Source organism: Lactuca sativa, chromosome 6, assembly GCF_002870075.4.
Source record: "Lactuca sativa cultivar Salinas chromosome 6, Lsat_Salinas_v11, whole genome shotgun sequence".
NCBI classification, from domain to species: domain Eukaryota; kingdom Viridiplantae; phylum Streptophyta; class Magnoliopsida; order Asterales; family Asteraceae; genus Lactuca; species Lactuca sativa.
The window spans coordinates 194,513,649-194,535,121 of record NC_056628.2 but is presented as its reverse complement, the minus strand read 5'-3'; positions in this window follow the sequence as shown (position 1 = coordinate 194,535,121).

Genomic DNA, 21,473 nt, shown 5'->3' with positions numbered 1-21,473 from the left:
CAAGGTCCTTTTGGGTTGCCTTCACCAAAGCAACTTGATAGGATGAATTATGGAGAGAAAGGATTAATTATGATTTATTAATATATTATGAGAATAATATATTAAAGGAAAAATCATATTGTTTAATTAATATTAGTCAAGAATTAATTGATAATTAATTTTGTGGCTAAAAGAGATTAATTAAACTTAAGGGACTGGAATTGTAATTATAAGATAATTGCAATTGGGATATGAATTACCTTATAATATAAGGTTGGACGAATTCTATGGGGAAACCCATTAGAAATCGTCCAAGGCTTATTAAAGAGGGGTTCATGGGTTGCTTAGGGCCTAAGCATCCAAATTAGGGTTTCCTTGTTAGATAACCCTAATAGCCTCACTATTTAAAGAACCCTTAAGCCCCAAAAACGTGGTGAACTTGTTCTCTAGGGTTTCCACACGTTTTGGGCAGCCTCCACTCTCCTTGTTCTTCATTCTCTTGCTCTTGGTGTTTGTGAGCCATTAGAGGAGTGACATTTGTGACTCTAAGCTTTCTAAAGTCATTACAAGGTGATTTGAGATTGTTATTGCTACATAACAATTAAGGTATGATCTAAACTCTAATTCATATGTTATATTGATTATCATATGCTAGATCTAGGGTTTGAAGTCTTGGATGAATTGCATGTACAATAGAGAAACCTAGATCCAAGCATTAGGGTTTGCATGAGCACATAGGATGTTCTTATGGCGAAAACCCATCAGTGGTATCAGAGCCTAGATTGGTTTCTATTGTATTGATGCCTTGTTTATTTGTTCATTCTTCAAAAAATCGAAATTTTGGCTTTCTGACTGCTGAACTCGGCGAGTTGGCTCCTACTTGGCGAGTCCATAGAGGAACTTGGCGAGTTCGAGCGTCAGAAGGAGGCAGTTTCGGGATTTCTTGCTGTTTTACTCAAAGATACTTGCCTTAACTGTTATGGGTCATTAAGATTCGAGTTTTAATCATATTTTGAGTGTATCCTTGATTAAACAAAAGATAATTACCAATTGGTTAGATAATAACTTCTTTATTTGATTGAAGTTTGATTATTTGTATTAATTGGGTAACTTATCTTGCAAGAAATTAATTTTAGGTCAAATTAGATAATAATTAGATTAATTGTTTAATTTAAGTTATTTGCTATTTGATCCTTGTGTTGTGAATAGTTTCAAAACTTGCCCTCAAGTTTTGGAATTTAAATTTAAAAGGTTTGATTTTGAAATATTTAAATTCTAAACCCTAATGTTTTGAAATGTTTCAAAACTTGCCCTCAAGTTTTGGAATTTAAAAGTTGATTAATAGTTTAATTTAGAAATGTTAAATTCTAAAACCCTAGTATTGTTTTGAAAAATTCAAATCACACCCTTATGGTTTTATTAATTAATTAAGGTGTATAATTAAAGGAGATTTAATAAATCCATAGATTTTTTGGTTTACATTCGATTAAATTAAAAGTGTAATTTTTAAATTAGACCACCTACTATTTTAAAAGTGTAAAATACACCCTATACTATATATATCATTAAAAGTCTAATATTATATATGTATGAGTAAAGTGTCAAGTCTTACTGTTAGTAGGCCTCATTCACGAAGCTGGTCTATAAGGGGTGTTTAAGGAAATTGCCTATAAAATGGCGATTGAATGGGTATCCACTCTTACCCACCGCACTCTTGACTAGTGGAGGGTCGTTAGCCGAACGGGTAGGATAGGACAGAAACCTTCCGTTATAAGTATAATGAAGTACAAAAGTAACTAAATGTTTTACAAATTCCCAATCTTGGTTACTTTAGGCAAAAGTGAATTGATGCAATTCCATGAAATTAAACTTTGTACCCTTGCAAAGACGTTAGTGGAGCGTGTGCGGTTTACCGGCACACTAAATGGTTCTAAGCAAAGGTAGCAAAGGGTGACTCAATGTTTGTCATAGTTTGGTGTAACGTGTGTGGTTAACCGGCGCATCGAATAGGTGACTGTAACATGTGGGGGCACCATGTAAGTTTGTATGGTTATTCACACCCGCTTTGTGATCCTCGCCATCTCAGTCACAAACTAGAGGGGCATATCGAGATTTAAACATGCCATTGAAAAGTTCAATGAATCTCAAAGGATCTAGGAGTTTTCAAAGCATTTAAAACTTAATCGGTTTTTCATTTTTCATGGTGGAAAATTAGTGAATCGTCATTCACTTACCTTCAAATATTCTGCAACTAGATTACGGCATCCCTTTTCTAGGTTGTAGCGTATTGTGTTGAGTCCTAGCCTTAATATCTCATTTGGGTGATTTATTAAGGACTCAATCAATCAACTAACTTGAATTTATTTTCTCCCGTTTTGTAGATGTCAAAGTACGACAACTATGGTCTTCCCAATTCCCGTGGAACAAGCATTCCACATGAAGATGATATTCCACGACTCAATCAAGGAACAAGAGATCATGCTTCACTTCCTCCACCTCCTCCAATTAGTCTCCCAAACCCACAAAATCGAAGAATTGAAAGGTTCAATGTCACTAAAGCCCTATTGGAAATGAAACATGAAGATGGTAAACCCGTGTGTGCCCACATTCTAGGAATGAAATCACACATCGATAGGTTAATAATGTTGGGTACGTCATTCCTTGATAAGTTGGTTGTGGACTGGGTTCTGCAGTCACTCCCTGAATCATATAATGAGTTCAAAGAAAGTATCATCTGATGGATCATGACGCAAGCCTCATTGACTTAACTTACATGTTCGTTGCTGCTGAATCAGAAATGATTTGGCAAGGCAATGGAGCGTATTTGTTGGGAAAGTCAACCAACCATGCTTTCAAGGACGTTCGAGGAGAACAAACCTGCGTTTGCTGCCAAGAGAAAGGGCGTTGGATACAAGTCTGCCCTAAGAGCCTGAAGAATCCAGAAGATGGGAGAGTCAAAACGTATGGCTCTACTTTAGGTAAATTCCATTAACTAACTCTTTTAAGTTCCTATTCTGGATTCTTAATACATGATGTGATAAGATTGCATTTCGATGTTTTGTAGGATCAAAGAAAAGAAAGGAAGCTTAAGGGAAGAAGTGAGCGGAATCTAATCGTGAAGAAATGGATTTCGATCGCATTACTTGAAGATTAGAATCTTGAGCTACTACTTGGAGTTAGAATAAAATTGCTAAGAAATATGTATTAATATAGTTTTTCAGTTGATTTTGCATTGTAAGGACAAATGTTTTCCGCTGCTTTTATGAACAAAATAAATTTTGGTTTTACTCATTTATTTATTTATCTCCTTGTAATGAAATCGTTATGAAAAATTGATGTTTGCGTATTTCTACAACAAATGGATGTGATTCTTAATTATGTTATTTATGGAAATGTCAAGAATTTACCAAATAGGGAGAGTTTCTCATCGCCCAAGTTTCAATTGGACGGAAACTTGGAATCATGCAACTTGGTTGCACGATGAATGAGAAATTTCATATTTGGAAATTAGACTAATTCGCTGACAAAGTGTCAAGTGAAGGAATAGGAGATCGAGTACACAAAGTTGTGTGATCAAGTCCACCACAAGAGTAACAAAGACATTCTTCATGATTTACTAAAGGTTTAGTAAATATGATTATACATATAATAGTAAGTGTAATTCTGAATTGATTGAAAAGTTTTAAATCAATAGCAAAACGAATAAGAAGAATCAAGTAGGCAGAAAGATAAAAGTTTCTCTATTCTAAGAAGAAGGGAGAGTACCTTTTATTATGTTTTATGATAGGTCTTAATGATTAAGAACCATATCTCAATTGATCCTCTAAGTGAGTCTTAGTACAATTGTATGTCTGAGAAGAGAAATCAAGAATTGAAGAAATGGTTGAATCAAGAAGTCAATCATACTTCGTTCCAAAACAAGTCTTAAAGTTAAGATTGTGACATTGAGTGACAAGTCTTAAGAAGGTTTATAACATTCATCAAATGTAGAATTTGGAAAAAAGGTTTTCGTATTCTTTCACATTTAAAATTGGAAAGTTGTGATGTCTTGGATAAGACAAAGACCAACTAGGACCAATTTATGAAGTGTTTTGTCTTGATAAAAGCTACACTAACTCTTGAATATTTGTTTGTCAAGAAATGCTTATTGACAAGAGAATCTTATATGTCAAGGAGTCAGTGGGAGTCTTAATGGTCTTGAAAGGTTTTAAGAATAAATCAGAATAAACCTTATCGATCATCTCTAGCACACAAGTTGAGGTTTACAACCTATCGTGTTGACATCATCTTGTTTTCTGTACCATTTCAATTGAGTTAATTATGCATGTGAGCCCTATGAGTTCTCATTTGAATGCATAAAAGGCAAGGACCTTGATCAATGAAAAGTACATTGATAGGAAAGGGTGAGCTGCTTAACTACTTGGAAGACATGGTGGGCAGCCGTGTTACAATAAGGCAAGAGATCAAGATTAAGAAAGTTCGGTCCATAAGAGTTTGGATTTGTCGCAAACTTTGGTTTTGACAATTCACATGGATAGGAACACATACACCGTTAAAATCTAAGTGTCATAAGATTTCCTCCTTCATGAAGATGGATGTGAGGAAATGCTTTCACTAAGAAAGATTTTAAGAAGATTGTGAAATTGTATTCTCGAATTCGATTATGGTTACGGTATCCCTTTCCATGATTCGAATTGTGAGATTTGGCAATTAGTCTGAATTATTTAAGACACACATATGAGTTATCTAAGGCAAAGGTGTATAAGTTTAAGAAGCCTTGATAAAAGATTATCAAAGCATTAAGTATTAGAAATATAAACTTAAGAAATTCAATAGGTATTGTTTTTCTGGAAGTTAAGCTGTTTCTGAATACATGTCAAAGCTAGTGGGAGCATAAGAGTTATGCTTATTTGATAATAATCATCATGATAGTGGGAGCATAAATGTTGTGCATGTATGATTATTAAGGCAAGTATTGCAAGTTAGCAATATTAATTATAGAAAACAAGAGTTATACTTTGCAAAGTCGTAAGGATCGAATAGTTATTTTGCTATAATTAAGGGAGAGAATATTATGCTTCATTTCAAATCTAAAGGCTTAGGTTATGAAATATTAATAAAATTAGTCAAGGATACATAGTGAGTTCTTAAATTTCGATTATGATTACGGCATTCCTCTTCATAATTCGAATCATAGAACGTGACACATAAGATATTATGGCAGAAGATTGATAAAGTATCAAATCTTTATGTAAGACATTATGCATCGTGTCCCATACGCTCCGGGTATAGGATAGATTGCAAATGCTATAATATTTGACCATTCTAAAATTTTCCAAATGTCTAGCGCATTTAGAGGGAAAAAGGACTAGAATCGGTTTTGACTAAGATAATTAAACAACTATCAAACGATGATCCAAAGCTTGCTAAGGATTGGTCGCTTGTGAGTAGTTGGAAGTATGATATTGGATGGAGCATATCGACATTATTATGAATAGATAAGATTCTATTAAGAATGAGTTGTCATATGGTAAGTATGGAAAGGTTTCCATATTGAGAGTTGGATATCGAGAATCTATGTCTAGATTAGAAACTTTTATGCAAAAGGATGTTCAAAGGAATGTACTTTAAGTGAGAGACATCACATCTATGGAATGGTCTTGTAACGATTTCCGATATAGAGTTTTGTAATTCATTGGCAATAGTCATTGTGACCTTAGTGCAGTGACATTACAAAAGGATCATTGCATAAAATGTTAGAATCTGACGTATTCTATAAGTAGCAAGAATTTGATATTCTTACACTTGTGATAAGGATTGGGAGTTGTGAAATGAGTATGATTGGAAATGTGTTCATTTGATCTATTTCACAAAGTAAGGACCGTAGGTTAGCATTGTGTGCATGCTAAGAGCATGGGACGAGTATTGTAATAATTCAAGTAAGAAGTTGATTACCCGAAACAACAAATAATGAGTAATCAATATGGTGATTAAATAAAATGTTTTATTTATACCCAGAGTTTGGGGCCATATGAGATTAGTATTATTCTTGTGTTTCACTTTGCATGTTTTGACTTCCTGAATAACTTAATTGGTTCAGAACAGTCAAATTATTCGAACGGACCACAGTCGTTCATATGTTGGAAATAGGTATGAATGAAGACTGTCGTGAATTGGTGTGTGGATTGTCTAAAGTGTATTAGACATAAGCAATTGTTTGCTGCAATGTTCATGAGTGCTTAAGAATATGATTTGAGCATTGGATTAAACCCACGCTCACTTGGATCACTTCATGGATTTTATCACAAGTGATTGGTGAGACGATAACATCTTATATTCTTGAAACCGAGATGTGTGAGTTGTATCTTGCGAGTCGGTTGCACATTGATAATATGTAAACACACCAGTAACGTGGTGTTATAAAACATATTGTTGTGTGTGATTCGGTAAGTGAGTGCAAGCGAGCATTGAGTCAAAGTTTATCTGTTCCTTTTATCCAAAGTAGCATAAAAGCGATATCTTTGGGCCCCTTGATGATTTAGTAATGACACCTAAGCGCTTGGCCAAGCCGGGACTGAATTGATGTGTTCAATTGTAGTCTGTTGTCAGTCATCATAAATCGGAAGTCGGGAAACGGTATAGAGAGAATGATTATATTTCATGTCTCATATCTATAAGATATCTAGAATGGAGGAATATATGATCCCATATCTAAAGGACACGCGTATCTGATAAGATCAGAGTTGACAGCGACTTTAGAAAGCTACGATTGCAGATCAGGATCTGAAGTCATACGCAAAATAACTATTAGACTTATCCAAGTGGGAGACTATTGGATTAGTGTCTAAGTCCATAACTATCTGGGTATGTACTTGACTCGATGGTGCAAGGTCCTTTTGGGTTGCCTTCACCAAAGAAACTTGATAGGATGAATTATGGAAAGAAAGGATTAATTATGATTTATTAATATATTATGAGAATAATATATTAAAGGAAAAATCATATTGTTTAATTAATATTAGTCAAGAATTAAATTAATTTTGTGGCTAAAAGAGATTAATTAAACTTAAGGGACTGGAATTGTAATTATAAGATAATTGCAATTGGGCTATGAATTACCTTATAATATAAGGTTGGACGAATTCTATGGGGAAACCCATTAGAAATCGTCCAAGGCTTATTAAAGAGGGGTTCATGGGTTGCTTAGGGCCTAAGCATCCAAATTAGGGTTTCCTTGTTAGATAACCCTAATAGCCTCACTATTTAAAGAACCCTTAAGCCCCAAAAACGTGGTGAACTTGTTCTCTAGGGTTTCCACACGTTTTGGGAAGCCTCCACTCTCCTTGTTCTTCATTCTCTTGCTCTTGATGTTTGTGAGCCATTAGAGGAGTGACATTTGTGACTCTAAGCTTTCTAAAGTCATTACAAGGTGATTTGAGATTGTTATTGCTACATAACAACTAAGGTATGATCTAAACTCTAATTCATATGTTATATTGATTATCATATGCTAGATCTAGGGTTTGAAGTCTTGGATGAATTGCATGTACAATAGAGAAACCTAGATCCAAGCATTAGGGTTTGCATGAGCACATAGGATGTTCTTATGGCGAAAACCCATCAATTACAATGGAAGATAAGGCTCAATTTTAGGGGGAGGCTGGTAACGAGGCCAACCAAAGAACTTAAGGTCTTTAAAAAAAGGTGTAACACCCTAAAAATTTGAGTTTCTCAATCAACATCCAACTCACCAAGTTCCCTCCACCAACTCGCCGAGTTAGTTCATAAAAACGTGCGTTCCAAAAGCCTCCAACACGTCAAGTTTCCCACCATCAAATCATCATTTTGATCCCTAGGAAGGGGATTTATTTCCTCAATTAATCTTCTAGATTTCGGGTGTTATAACTCTCTATCACTTAAATTAGATTTCGTCCTCGAAAACCCTCCTTTCTAACACTCATAGCAAAACAAACAACCTGAGGAACACAATTGAAAATTCTACGCATAAGACAATCTTCCCAAGACAACCGAAACTTCCATCCCAAGGACAACAATCAAACCCTCAACCTCTGCAAACCACTTCCACTTTTATGAGATCTGAAATCTATAATGATCTGACTCCCCGACAGACTGCCCACGCTAAAACAACTCCATTCCAAACTCTCAGCGAATAACAAACCAAACATAACACTTCCAACCCTGATCATACAACAACCTATCCAAATCTACTAAAACCATCTTTAGAATAGTTCTTCAAGCCCGATGAAGAACGACTCCTTAATCTCTTAAATAAAACTAATCCTACCTCACCTAAAATCCGAAACCTAAAGTCTCAATGGTCTGACTCCCTGTCAGACCTCCCACACCAAACCGCCCCCATGCCAACCCTATAGTGTTTCGTACAAAATGAAATGCTTCCAACCCCCGATCACATTGTTGCCTCAAAGGGAAAAAATTCACTGACCATATACTGCTACAGAACACTTATACTCGACAAAAGGCACAGATAATCCTTCGAGTAGAAGATTCATCCCTGCAACTATTAGATACAGACGAGAGCTGCGCAACAGGGTCAAATCAATTACTCTGAGATTAGTCAATCCCACTGCGAGCGACTTAGCATTTCCCAATCAACCAGTTATCCCACTCCCACGCGAAACCTCAAATCACAACTACCGCCCGAAGCACCATATTGCCTCCTGGCTGCTTCCCACAAGAAGCTGAGACCTCCTTGGTCCCAACTCATGCCAGCTATCTGAAATACTGAATTCCCGCGTGGCTGTTGAGCCAAAAGACACTCCCATAGTCACCCCACACGACTTCCGGAAGAAAACCTCAACTCATAATATTTACCAGGGCCAACTGTGGCGTTGTCTCATACCCGGTCTCTGCAACCTAACAACATGTTGTGTCCGTCCCACAACCTTGCGAATAGACCCACCTTAGTCTAAAACATCAGAAGAAATTCATGAGCAAATCACAGACTTGCCACAATCTCACCGCTGCACAGAGACCGATGATTGCTACGGGTCATCCCTCAGTTTTACAACACTCCTATTCTATTTGCGATCTAGTGAATGCTACGGGCCAACCTGCAATCTTACAACACTCCTACACGTTCTGTGAACTAGTGAATGCTACGGGCCACCTTGCATTCTTACAACACTCCCACTTGCGACAGTCGTCGCCCATGGTCTTACCACTAATCTATCAACCAGAACACATCCGGAGTTGAGTATGCACTCGATTAAACACCCAAGCTAAACTTGAGTCATGCCTGGAACCCTAACCTGGGTCCCCCAAAGCTTACTATCTGAAACCAAGAAGGCATGAATCCAGAAATTGGGAAGTTTTCCAAACTCCCATCCACACAATCCTCAATCCAAACAGCCACCCGAGCCGCCTTCCTCCCCGACGGGAATGCGAAACTCCTCCTAGTTTCACAATTTTTCTGATTCTGGATTCCCAAACGATTCTTCCCCACTTTGATTCGACTAAGCTCTGACAACACCCAAGAATGGAAGGATTCCCAATCCCTCTAACCTTCCAATGATCAAAATGCTGACAACATGGGCTTCTCAATGCTAGTGATCCATTACTAGCCAAACTCAAAAGACCACACAACCCCTGAAGACCAGCTGAACACTTCTCGAAACCCAGCAACACTGATAACCCTGAATACTATAAAATGAGACCCCACTCAAATCCTGGAGTCCAAAGAACAGATACTCAGACAAAACCTCAGCAACAAACCACTTCCCTCGGCACCAACAAAAGCTAATCCAAGAGCAATTGCTAAAACCACTAAATCTTGGCTATATTCGACAACTATCCCGCTGAATCCTGACCATAAACCTTCCATGCAATGCCCCTGAACCGATCTCGACTACAACCAAGATAACATAGAATACTCCAAACCTGCTATAAGAGAAAAAAAAAACCCTTCACTAAACCACTATTGATTCATGGCATGAAAATGGCATATAGCATTTCTTGAAGATATGGCCCAAACATAAGCATAGAAATAAACCAGAGATACACTTACCCAAAACCGATGCAAGATTCCAAACAACAAAAATTTAGAGAAAACCGAAAAGAAAGCAAAAGATACATATCTGCGACATCACCTGTTGGAGTCATGACCTCCCCTGTCTGACACTGCAAAGCCCGACTCCTCTCCGTTGGGGCTCAACCCTACCCTCTCATCCATCGGTAATCCTCAAAGTAGCTGGAGTAGGTGCACCCACTGCTCCTCCCCTCAACATCGGACAGTCGGCCTTCTTGTGGCCCACCTGATCACAGTGAAAACATAACGGGCTTGACCCCTGAGGAATATCCCTGTTGACGTGACCAACCCTGCCACACTTGTAGCAACCTAAACCCCTAGAACGACAAAGTCCATCATGCAGTTTTTCGCACATACTGCACTGACCTCGTCCCTGTTGGCCTCTCAAACGCTGATCAGAAGTCTTGGGTCTCTTCCCGTCACCCTCCACTATATGCACCTGATCTGATCCCCTCTTCACGAGGTGCTCCAAATCAATCTCCCGCTCTCAGGCTCTAGAAACCATATCATCCAGGGTCTCACACCCTGAAATACTCACAAACCCCCTGATGTCATCCCACAACATATCATGATACCTCACATTCTTCATTTCCTCATCTGTTGCATACTGCGGTACCAATAAAGCCCTCTCCCATAACTTGGCAGTGATCTCTGCCACAGTCTCATTAGTCTGGCAGAGATCCAAAAACTCTCATGCCAAATGCTACACCTCAATCGCAGGAGCAAACTTAGCTCGGAACATGGTCGAGAAGTCATCCCATGACATAGCATCAACAGTATCATCACCCTACTCACTACCGACCTTTTCCCACCAATCTCATGCCCTGTCCTTCAACAGGCAGGAAGCATATCTGACCTTCGCCTCCTTGGGGCAGAAACTTGTCCTGAATCATTAGCCATATCCGCTAACCATCTCCTACTAACAATGGGGTCCCTCTCCCCATGGAACACAAGAGCTCCACAAGCATGGAACTCCCATAAAGAAAGAGTGTGAGCTCCAACAACAGCCATAATCTCAACACGGAATGCGCCCAAGCACTCATCCAAGATATCCGAAATATTGTGAGAAATCTCCGATGAAATCAATTCCCACAACTACTCGCTAATTTGCTCGGCACCTGCATCTAAGTCGGAACCCGAACCAGAACCAGAACCTGAACCACCTCCCTGAGTGCTCATCTCCAAACTGAAATACAACAAGCCAACAATCAAAACACGCCCAAGAAACCTCCTGCCATAAGCTAATTAGATTCTCCAAGACTCTCACCGATTCGATTATGGATCCTGGGCTTTCAGTAGTATGGTCCCAATACTACCTTCCACACCTATCCATACTTTCCTCAACAATCCTCCTGAATCCTCTAAATTACTTCCTCACCTAATGCGCCAAAACTCACTAAACCATACCACTAACCCACTAAAGCATATCATAGGCTTTCCTAGGTTCCCAACCTCACCCAACCCTCAGTTGCTGAAGGTATCTCGCCAATGTCAACTAACTTCCTCATAGATATAGTCACATGCAACAAAGATCAGATAATCCTTCGAATTAAAGACTCAACCCTATAATGGTCGGACTCAGACAAGAGCTACGCAATAGGGTCAAATCCATCACTCTAAGATTATTTAACTTGTGCCACATGTGACTTAGCATATTCACTTAGCAAACAGTTCAAGTCACCAAGAGTCCCACAAAGCACAAAGCAAGTAGCATTCAAGCAACGATAAATCTAACCAACATACACTAATCAAGCCATTCTATCCACTTATCAGATATACATACTAGGATGCGATGCTAAAGCTCATATAATCATGCATATAAAGGCATCTCCCTATCATGAAACATAGAGCAGATCCTTAGCCCTAATCTAGCATGAAATTCTCATAATCATAACATATATCATAATAAACGTGTATTTGTATTCTGGAAACCACTTACTTGAGCTCGGCTGGTTGCACGCATCACACCCCTTTCTTTGATTAGAAATTCCTTAATGTTTATTTTATAAAAAATTTCACCAAACCCTCAGTTTGAGTTCAGACACACCCGAGAGTATGTCCGAATCCCTCAAACCAAGGGTCTAATACCAACTTGTAACATCCCAAAAATCAAGGGTAAAATTTTAATTTTTATTATAATCAAAACACCATTATAACTTTATCCAAACATTTAAAAGTATTTCAAAATAAAACAATTATCATAGTTCATTCCCAAAGATCACACATTACGGAAAACATGGGTGTATGCGTGTAACACTTGGTCCAGGTATTATTTATTTCTCAACAATTTGGGGTTCTAGGCTGGAACTTGATGAGTTGGGGAGTACCAACTCATCATGTAGGGATCTATTTGGACGCACAGATTAAGCACCCAACTCAACAAGTTAAGGATCCTCAACACGACTAGTTGACACTGGGATGAAAACCCTAATTTTTCGGGCATTGTACCCTATTTAAAAGACTTAACCTCTAGGGTTGGCCACCTTAACAGCCTCCTTGCCCAGAGAAAACCCTAGAATCGCCTCCCTCTCTTGTTCATTGAGTTTTTGTGAGATTTGAATGATTGTTTCAGATCTTTGAAGGAGGTTTTGAAGAGAGAAGTATCAAGCTTGGAGGAGTGAACTTGGATCCAGAAACTCTACATCAAAGGTTGCATATGGGAGGTATAAAATCATAAACCTAACATGTAGCTTATTAGATCTCATCTTTTGTAGTTTTGGGCTTGGTTTGGGACTTTGGCTTGGATGTCCAAAGAAAAGAGGTTTTCCAGAGGTTGAGGGTGTAGATCTGGCCTTTATAAGACCTCTAGAGGATTAAAGTTGCAAACTTTAATAGCCTCCATGTCCCATTGATGCAATATGTCCATTATGAAGCCAAAAATGGACCTTAGAGGGTGTTTCTAGCATTCATGGATGTAAAGTTGGAAACTTTACATGATTAAACCACCTTAGGACCTCATATCTGTAATATGGAACGTTGAAGCAAGGGTTAGAGGCTTAATGGATCAAGACCCTCCTCAAAGGAACTAGGGTTTGGGTCTAAAGCTTATTATATGATCTATGGGGGTAAAGTTGGAAACTTTACCCTTCTAAACGTCTCTATGGTTAGGGATCTGAAGTTTGGAACCTTTGGATTCCAAAAAATGGGCTTAATGCATTAAGTGAGATTGACAGACTGAAGAACTTGACGAGTTCACAAAGAAACTCGGCGAGTCGGGTTGGATTTACGTCGATTCTGTTGGAAAACGAAGGAAATCGACGAGTTGTAGGAGAACTCGACGAGATGGATCGCAACATTGTGATTCTGGCTTTGGGATGGACTCGACGAGTTACATGGGTAACTCGACGAGTTACGTCAACTCAGAGCGCTATTAATATGTTATGTATACATATGTAGACCATGTGGGGGTTCCCATGGCAGAAAGCTACGACCATGTGGGGGTTCCCATGGCAGATAGCTAAGACCACGTGGGGGTTCCCATTGCAGCTAGTTAAGACCATGTGGGGGTTCCCATGGCAATGGGTTAAAACCATGTGGGGGTTCCAGTGGCACCCGGTGTAAGACCTTGGAGGGTTGGCATGGCATCCTTATATGTTTATATGCATGGCTTATATAGCTTATATGGTTGATATTGTTTACGTGATTATGTGGATTATGTGGGGTATGTTATATGGAACTCACTAAGTGTTAGCTTATAGTTTGTTGGTTGTTTCAGGTACTTCAGGATCTAAGGGCAAGAGCCTGGCTTGATGGCACGACAATCACTCTCTGGCGTTTTTATTGGGGACAATCTGATATTATGAATAATTTGTCTGATGTTATGGATTTTGAAAACAAATGTGATTGGAATTTTATATTTTATGGAAATGATTTCGTTACTTAAAAATGAAAATTTTATTGGAAATTTGGAATGTCACAAGTTGGTATCAAAGCCTGGTTTGAGGGATACGGGCACACCCTCGGGTGTGTTAGAAATCAAACTGAGGAAGTGATAAAATTGTTTTTCAAAATCAAAGTTTTAAACTTCTTCAAACTGATTTCTTGTAAGAAAAAGGGAGAGTGCAATGCGCGTAATTAGCCGAGATCAAGTAAGTGTTTTCCCCGATATGTTAGCCATGCTATATTGAGATTTGGAATGTGATAATCAGATGATTTTTGCTATGTGTATGTTTTAAAAATTATATACGGTTAGGATCTTATAGCCTTAGAATAATTGATTTGGCCTTATTTCCTATTCTGTGTATAATTTGCATGCATAAGGCAACCTCTTATAATTGATTTGAGTTCGGGTTTGATGGAAATGGAGAAAATCTTAGGATAGCCTAGGATTTGAGTTATGAGGCAGTTTGTGAGATATGTTTTGTTCTGTGACAAATTAGAGTTATTAGGTAGAGCCTTTGCGAAGGTACAGGTATGTGTGGAAGGTAGTATTGGGCCCGTACTACTGAAAGCACATAACCTATACCCAAACTAATGTTAGATTTGGAAGCTCTAAGGAGAACCGATGTGGAAGGATACCCTTTTTGAATATATTGATCATTATGTATTATGGTATTTCAGATCAGAATGGTGGTGACGCGTCATAGAGCAGGGGGATTAGGATCAGGATCATGATCTAGATCTGGGTCGGCCTACGCTATAAAGCCTATTGACGAGAGGCTGTGCGAGCTTATCGCAGTCGAGGTTACGAGGGGAATTCTTGACATTATCCTAGTGATTTTTTGGGACCATCAAGGAGGGGATGATGGAGATCATGGAGGAGCGGATCAGGTCTTTCTGAGCCGAGATTCTTGCAGCCCAGGTCGGGGCCCGAACTCCCTCATTCCGGGAGTACAAGGCATGTGGGGCACCTGAGTTTTTTAGGGTCGGGGACCCCATAGTTAGTCGATGTTGGGTGGAAGATATGGAAAATGCCCAATGCACAAGCTCTTGCCCCAAGGCGGCAAAAGTGTGGTTTCCTTCGTGCATGTTGAGGAACCGAGCTAGGGACTGGTGGGAGGAGGTGACCCACCAAGTGGGATCAGCTGGAGTGGATGAGATGTCATAAGAGGAGTTTTTCAGACGTTTTGACTTGGATTTTGCACCATCCATTAAGTTGCAACGTCTAGTGAGGGAGTTTTAGGAGCTCCACCAGACCACCGAGATTGTGGTGGAGATCGCCGCCAAGTTTTGGGAGCGAGCACTATTGATTCTGCAGTATGCTGAGGATGAGCATATGAGGAGGACGAGGTATCATTCCATGCTAAGGAATGATATATGTGTGTTCATGATCTTTTCAGGGTGCAAAACCCTGAATGAGATGGTGGTGAAGGCCCGGGAGCGGGAGATGGAGTTGGAGCTCCGCACCAAGCGGAAGCCAGAGCAGGTTCAGACAGTTATAGGTTAGGCTAAAAAGCCTAAGATCTCTTATTATTCTGGTAGGGGCCAGCAGGGTTGTCGACAGTATGCCAAGTGAGGGAGGTTGCACAATGGACTTTGTCGGGTGGCGGGCCCGGTATTGTAACGTCCCCATTTCTGGTATGTTATTTAAATGTTTATTTTTCCAAGTTTTTCAAGAAGGACTCGACGAGTCTGTTGCCCGACTCGTCGAGTAGAGATGGGATTTCTAGCACGTGAAAGTGGGCGACTCGACGAGTCCATATCCTGGACTCGGCGAGTCCGCTAGTCTGGAAGAAACCCTAGATCCACGGGTTTTGCACCCTATATAATCCCCCATATGCGCCCAATCTGGCCTCCCTCACCCTCAGAACGTTTCATAGCAACACCTTAACCTATCTTGAGTGATTTTGGGCATTTTTGTGTAAAGAGTGGAGATTGGAGAAAAAGAAGAAGGCTAGATCCAAAGGAGAAGAATGGAAACAAGATCTTGCATCCATTTCAGTGTCATTTGAGGTATTAATCGGGCTCTTTCTGTTCCTTGGTTGCTTCTCTTTAGAAATCTCATTTAGGTTACCTTTTTGCCCATTTATGAGCTTAATCTAGTAAAGGAGCTTGTGTAGTGGTATAGCTTTCAGATCTAATCATATTTCTGTCCCAAAACCCAGATCTATTACCTTTATTGAACCTTGTTGCATATAAGCCCTAGATCTAACCTTATTCATGAATTTTAAGCCTATAAACCTCTTTAGGAGTCTATGTGCACGTAAAGATGGAATCTTTACGTGCAAACCAAGCCTTAGGAGCCCAGATCTATCAGTTAGATGCGTTAGTTTTGAGAAGAATCGTCGGAATAGTAATTGCATGCATGCGACTCGGCGATTTATTCTGCGGACTCAGCGAGTCGAGTCTCAAGTCCAAGACAATCTTCATACCTCTAGATCAGACTCGACGAGTTGTTCTTTCAACTCGGCGTCACAGCCAGAGTGGTCATGCATTGAAGGAGGACTCGACGAGTTGTTCATACAACTCGGCGAGTCGGATACAGATTGACTTTGACCAGGGGAAAAATAGTCATTTTACCCTCAGTATAGTTATCTGTACTTGATTCAGTGTGTTATGGAAATTGTATCCGGGGAGATACCGGAGCAGCAACAGACAGTTTCCAGGGCATTTCATTTACCAGCCAGTCTACAAGGTGAGTTTCCTTCCAGTAGGAACAGGTATAAGGCCACAATGTCGGCTCGTTTAGTTAAGAGTAGTTTCCAGACTTCGGTCTGATGCAGTAGTTAGTATGTTTGATGCCTTTGTGGCTCAGACAGGTTTTGCGTGTTATGTGTATCGGGGATGGCCCGACTCAGTATGCAGTCCATGTTGTTATGCTAGTTGATATGTGTATGCTATGCAATGTTCAGTAGTTCTGGACTTCGGTCTGATGCAGTCAGTTCCGGACTTCGGTCCGATGCAGTTAGTTCCGGGCTTCGGTCCGATGCAGTTAGTTCCAGACTTCGGTCCAATGCAGTTAGTTCTGGACTTCCATCCGATGCAGAGGGCAGGGCCCTGGTTAGTTCCGGACTTAGGTCCGATGCAGTTTCCGGACTTCGGTCCGAGGCAGTGGGCGGGGCCCAGTAGTTGTTTATATGTTTGTATGGTATGTGGTAGTTTGGGGGAGCTCACTAAGCTTTGTGCTTACAGTTTCAGTTTTGGTTTCAGGTATTTCCGCAAGTAAAGGGAAGAGCTCGGGATGATGGCATCGCACACACCACAACTTCAACTTTATTCCTGGGAGTTTTGTTTAGATACTTAGATATGAATTGATACAGTTTTTGATACGACACTTTTATTATGGATTTTGAGATACTCGACGTATGGTTTTTATTATATGACATGCTAGTATAGGAGTAAGGATCTAGGAGGATGCCTTATATTCCTGCTTTATGTGTTTCAGCTTTATAAAAATTGAATGCTAGCATTGAGTAGTCAGCAGTAGGATAGTCTGTTTAGGTAATGCCTGATAACATGAGCTTAGCATTGTATGCTAGTACAGTTTCTCATTATGAGGACAGAGTTGCTTGAGTAGTTTCCGTGTCTGAATGCTACTTGCTTTGTGCTTTGTGGGACTCTGAGTGATAGGAGTTAGTCGTTAAGTGAATACGCCACATCACATGTGAACAAGGTTGAATAATCTTAGAGTGTTGGATTGGGCCCTGCTGCGCAACTCTTGTTTGAGTCTAACCGTTGTGAGGACGAGTTCTTTACTCAAAGGATTATCTGAGCCTCGGCACATGTGATGGTATTCTGGTAATGACTAATTGGCATCACCAAGAGGCCTTCAGCAGCTGAGGACTGGTAAGGTTGAGTCAGATATTTCCCTAAGGCAAGCCTAGGATGAGAGTAGTAAAGATCAACAGCAGTAGTAGTGGTTTGGTGGAGTCGAAGCAGTTCTTGAGGAAAGTACGGATTGATGTGGAAGGTAGTAGGGGCCCATACTACTGGAAGCATAGGATCTGTACTTGAAACAAGGAAGGCTGAGATGAGACCGGAAGGCCTGTAGTAGTAGTGATCCCTCGAGATATATAAGTGTTTCTGACGTTTGTATTGATGTGTTTTCAGAATGGTGGTTTTACGACCTAGGCCAGCAGTCGGCGGTTCAGGTGCCGGAGAAGGATCGGGCTCGGAAGGCGAGCAACTAGATGAGAAGACCAGAGAGTTTCTCTCTTCAGAGATTACTCGTATCATACTTGAGCAGACTCCGGTGTACCATTTATACGGATCACAAGAGCTTGAGGTACCTCATGGATCAGCCGAATCTGAACATGAGGCAGAGGCAATGGTTAGATGTGTTGAAGGATTATGATTGTGAGATCCTTTATCACCCAGGGAAGGCCAATGTAGTGGCTGACGCCCTGAGCCGCAAGGCAGTAGCGGCCCTAATCAGAGACATTTGTTTGAGGATGACGGTGATTACTCCATTATTGGAGCAAATCAAGGAGGCGTAGGTAAAGGGCCTCAATAAGGAGAGGCCGAAGTGTGAGAGGATCGTGGGCCGAGTAGCTTCTTTTGAATATGATAGTAGAGGATTGTTGATCCTTAATGGGAGAGTTTGGGTGCCGTACTGGGGCGGTGTACGACAAGTGTTGATGGACGAGGCTCATAAGTCTCGATTTTCCATCCATCCAGGGGCAACGAAGATGTATAGAGATCTTCGACCCGACTATTGGTGGCCCTGCATGAAGCGGGATGTCGCCTGGTACGTAGAAAGATGCCTGACCTGCAGGAAGGTCAAGGAAGAGCACCAGAGTCCCCACAGCAAGATGCAGCCGCTAGACATTCCAATGTGGAAATGGGAGGATATCACCATGGATTTCATCACAAAGCTTCCCAGGACTACGCGTGGAGTGGATTCTATATGGGTCATAGTGGATCGGTTGACGAAGAGTGCTCATTTTATACCGATCCAGGAGAGTATATCGGCCAAGAAGCTAGACGATATTTATGTGAGAGAGGTGGTGGCACGGCATGGAGTGCCTGTTTCAGTGGTGTCAGACCAAGATGTCCGTTTTACGTCCAGATTCTGGAAGCGGTTTCACGACGAGATGGGTACTCGTCTCCATTTTAGCACCGTTTTCCATCCTCAAACGGACGGGCAGAGCGATAGAATGATTCAGACTCTCGAGGACATGCTGCGGGCATGTGTTCTTGACTTCGGTGGCAGTTGGGATACGTATCTTCCGTTAGCTGAATTTTCGTATAAAAACAGTTACCATGCGAGTATTGATCGACCTCCTTTTGTGATGCTCTATGGGAGGAAGTGCAGGACCCCAATTTGTTGGGGCGAGGTCGGTCAGCGAGTCATTGGGACCACCAAAGTGGTGCTCAAGACGACAGAGTTGATCCAGTAGGTTCGTAGCAGACTGCAGACTACGCAGAGTCAGCAGAAGAGTTACGTCGATAGGAGGCGTTTAGACTTGGAGTTCCAGGTAGGCGATATGGTCCTCCTGAAGGTATCACCCTGGAAAGGTGTTATCAGGTTTCGGAAGAGGGGTAAGTTGGGCCCCAGGTTCATCAGTCCTTCTAGGGTTTTGGCCCGGGTGGGTCGGGTTGCTTATCGGTTGGATCTTCCGGCAGAGCTCAGTCAGATCCACAACACTTTCCATGTTTCTCAGTTGAGGAAGTGCTTGGTGGATGAGACAGCAGTAGTACCCTTAGAGGACATTCAGGTTGATTGCAGCCTGAATTATATTGAGAGACCCATAGTGATCATGGATCGGAAGACGAAAACCTTGAGGAACAAGGTGGTTCAGTTGGTGAAGGTGCAGTGGCAACACCGGAAGGGATCTGAGTGGACGTGGGAGGCAGAGGATGAAATGAGGGAGCACTACCCAGAGTTGTTCGCAGATGCAGTAGCAGCAGACTTCGAGGACGAAGTCTGAGACAAGTGGGGGAGAGTTGTAACGTCCCCATTTCTGGTATGTTATTTAAATGTTTATTTTTCCAAGTTTCTCAAGAGGGACTCGACGAATCTGTTTCCCGAATCGTCGAGTAGAGACGGGATTTCGAGCACTTGAAAGTGGGCGACTCGACGAGTCCATATCCTGGACTTGGTGAGTCCGCCAGTCTGGAAGAAACCCTAGATCCACGGGTTTTGCACCCTATATAATCCCCCTTATGCGCCCAATCTGGCCTCCCTCACCCTCAGAACATTTCATAGCAACACCTTAACCTATCTTGAGTGATTTTGGGCATTTTTGTGTAAAGAGTGAAGATTGGAAGAGAAGAGGAAGGCTAGATCCAAAGGAGAAGAAGGGAAACAAGATCTTGCATCCATTTCAGAGTCATTTGAGGTATTAATTGGACTCTTTCAATTCCTTGGTTGCTTCTCTTTATAAATCTCATTTAGGTTACCTTTTTGCCCATTTATGAGCTTAATCTAGTAAAGGAGCTTGTGTAGTGGTATAGCATTCAGATCTAATCATATTTCTGTCCCAAAACCCAGATCTAATACCTTTATTGAACCTTGTTGCATATAAGCCCTATATCTAACCTTATTAATGCATTTTAAGCCTATAAACCTCTTTAGGATTCTATGTGCACGTAAAGATGGAATCTTTACGTGCAAACCAAGCCTTAGGAGCCCAGATCTATCAGTTGGATGTGTTGGTTTTGAGCAGAATCATCTGAATAGTAATTGCATGCATGCGACTCGGTGAGTCATTATTCGGACTCGGCAAGTCGAGTCGCGAGTCCAAGACAATCTTCATACCTCTAGATTAGACTCGACGAGTTGTTCTTAAAACTCGGCGAGTCACAGCCAGAGTGTTCATGCGTTGAAGGAGGACTCGACGAGTTGTTCATACAACTCGGCGAGTCAGATACAGATTGACTGAGTGATAGCATCGAAGAGGAACTCGTCGAGTCTATGCCAAACTCGACGAGTAGTAGCGAGCAGAAGCAAGGAAGTGAGGGTGAGGACTCGACGAGTTGGTGACCCAACTCGATGAGTCAGGTCAATTGTATGTTGACTTTGACCAATAGGATTAACTTTGACCAGGGGAAAAATAGTCATTTTACCCTCAGTATAGTTATCAGTATTTGATTCAGTGTGTTATGGAAATTATAGCCGGGGAGATACCGGAGCAGCAGCAGACAGTTTCCAGAGCATTTCTTTTACCAACCAGTCTACGAGGTCAGTTTCCTTCCAGTAGGAACGGGTCTAAGGCCACAATGACGGCCCGTTTAGTTAACAGTAGTTTCAGAAATTCGGTCTGATGCAGTAGTTAGTATGTTTGATGCCCTTGTGGCTCAGACAGGTTTTGCGTGTTATGTGTATCGGGGATGGCCCGACTCAGTATGCAGTCCATGTTGTTATGCTAGTTGATATGTGTATGCTATGCTATGTTCAATAGTTCTGGACTTCGGTCCGATGCAGTCAGTTCCGGGCTTCGGTCCGATGCAGTTAGTTCCAGACTTCGGTCTGATGCAGAGGGCAGGGCCCTGGTTAGTTCCGGACTTCGGTTCGATGCAGTTTCCGGACTTCGGTCCGATGTAGTGG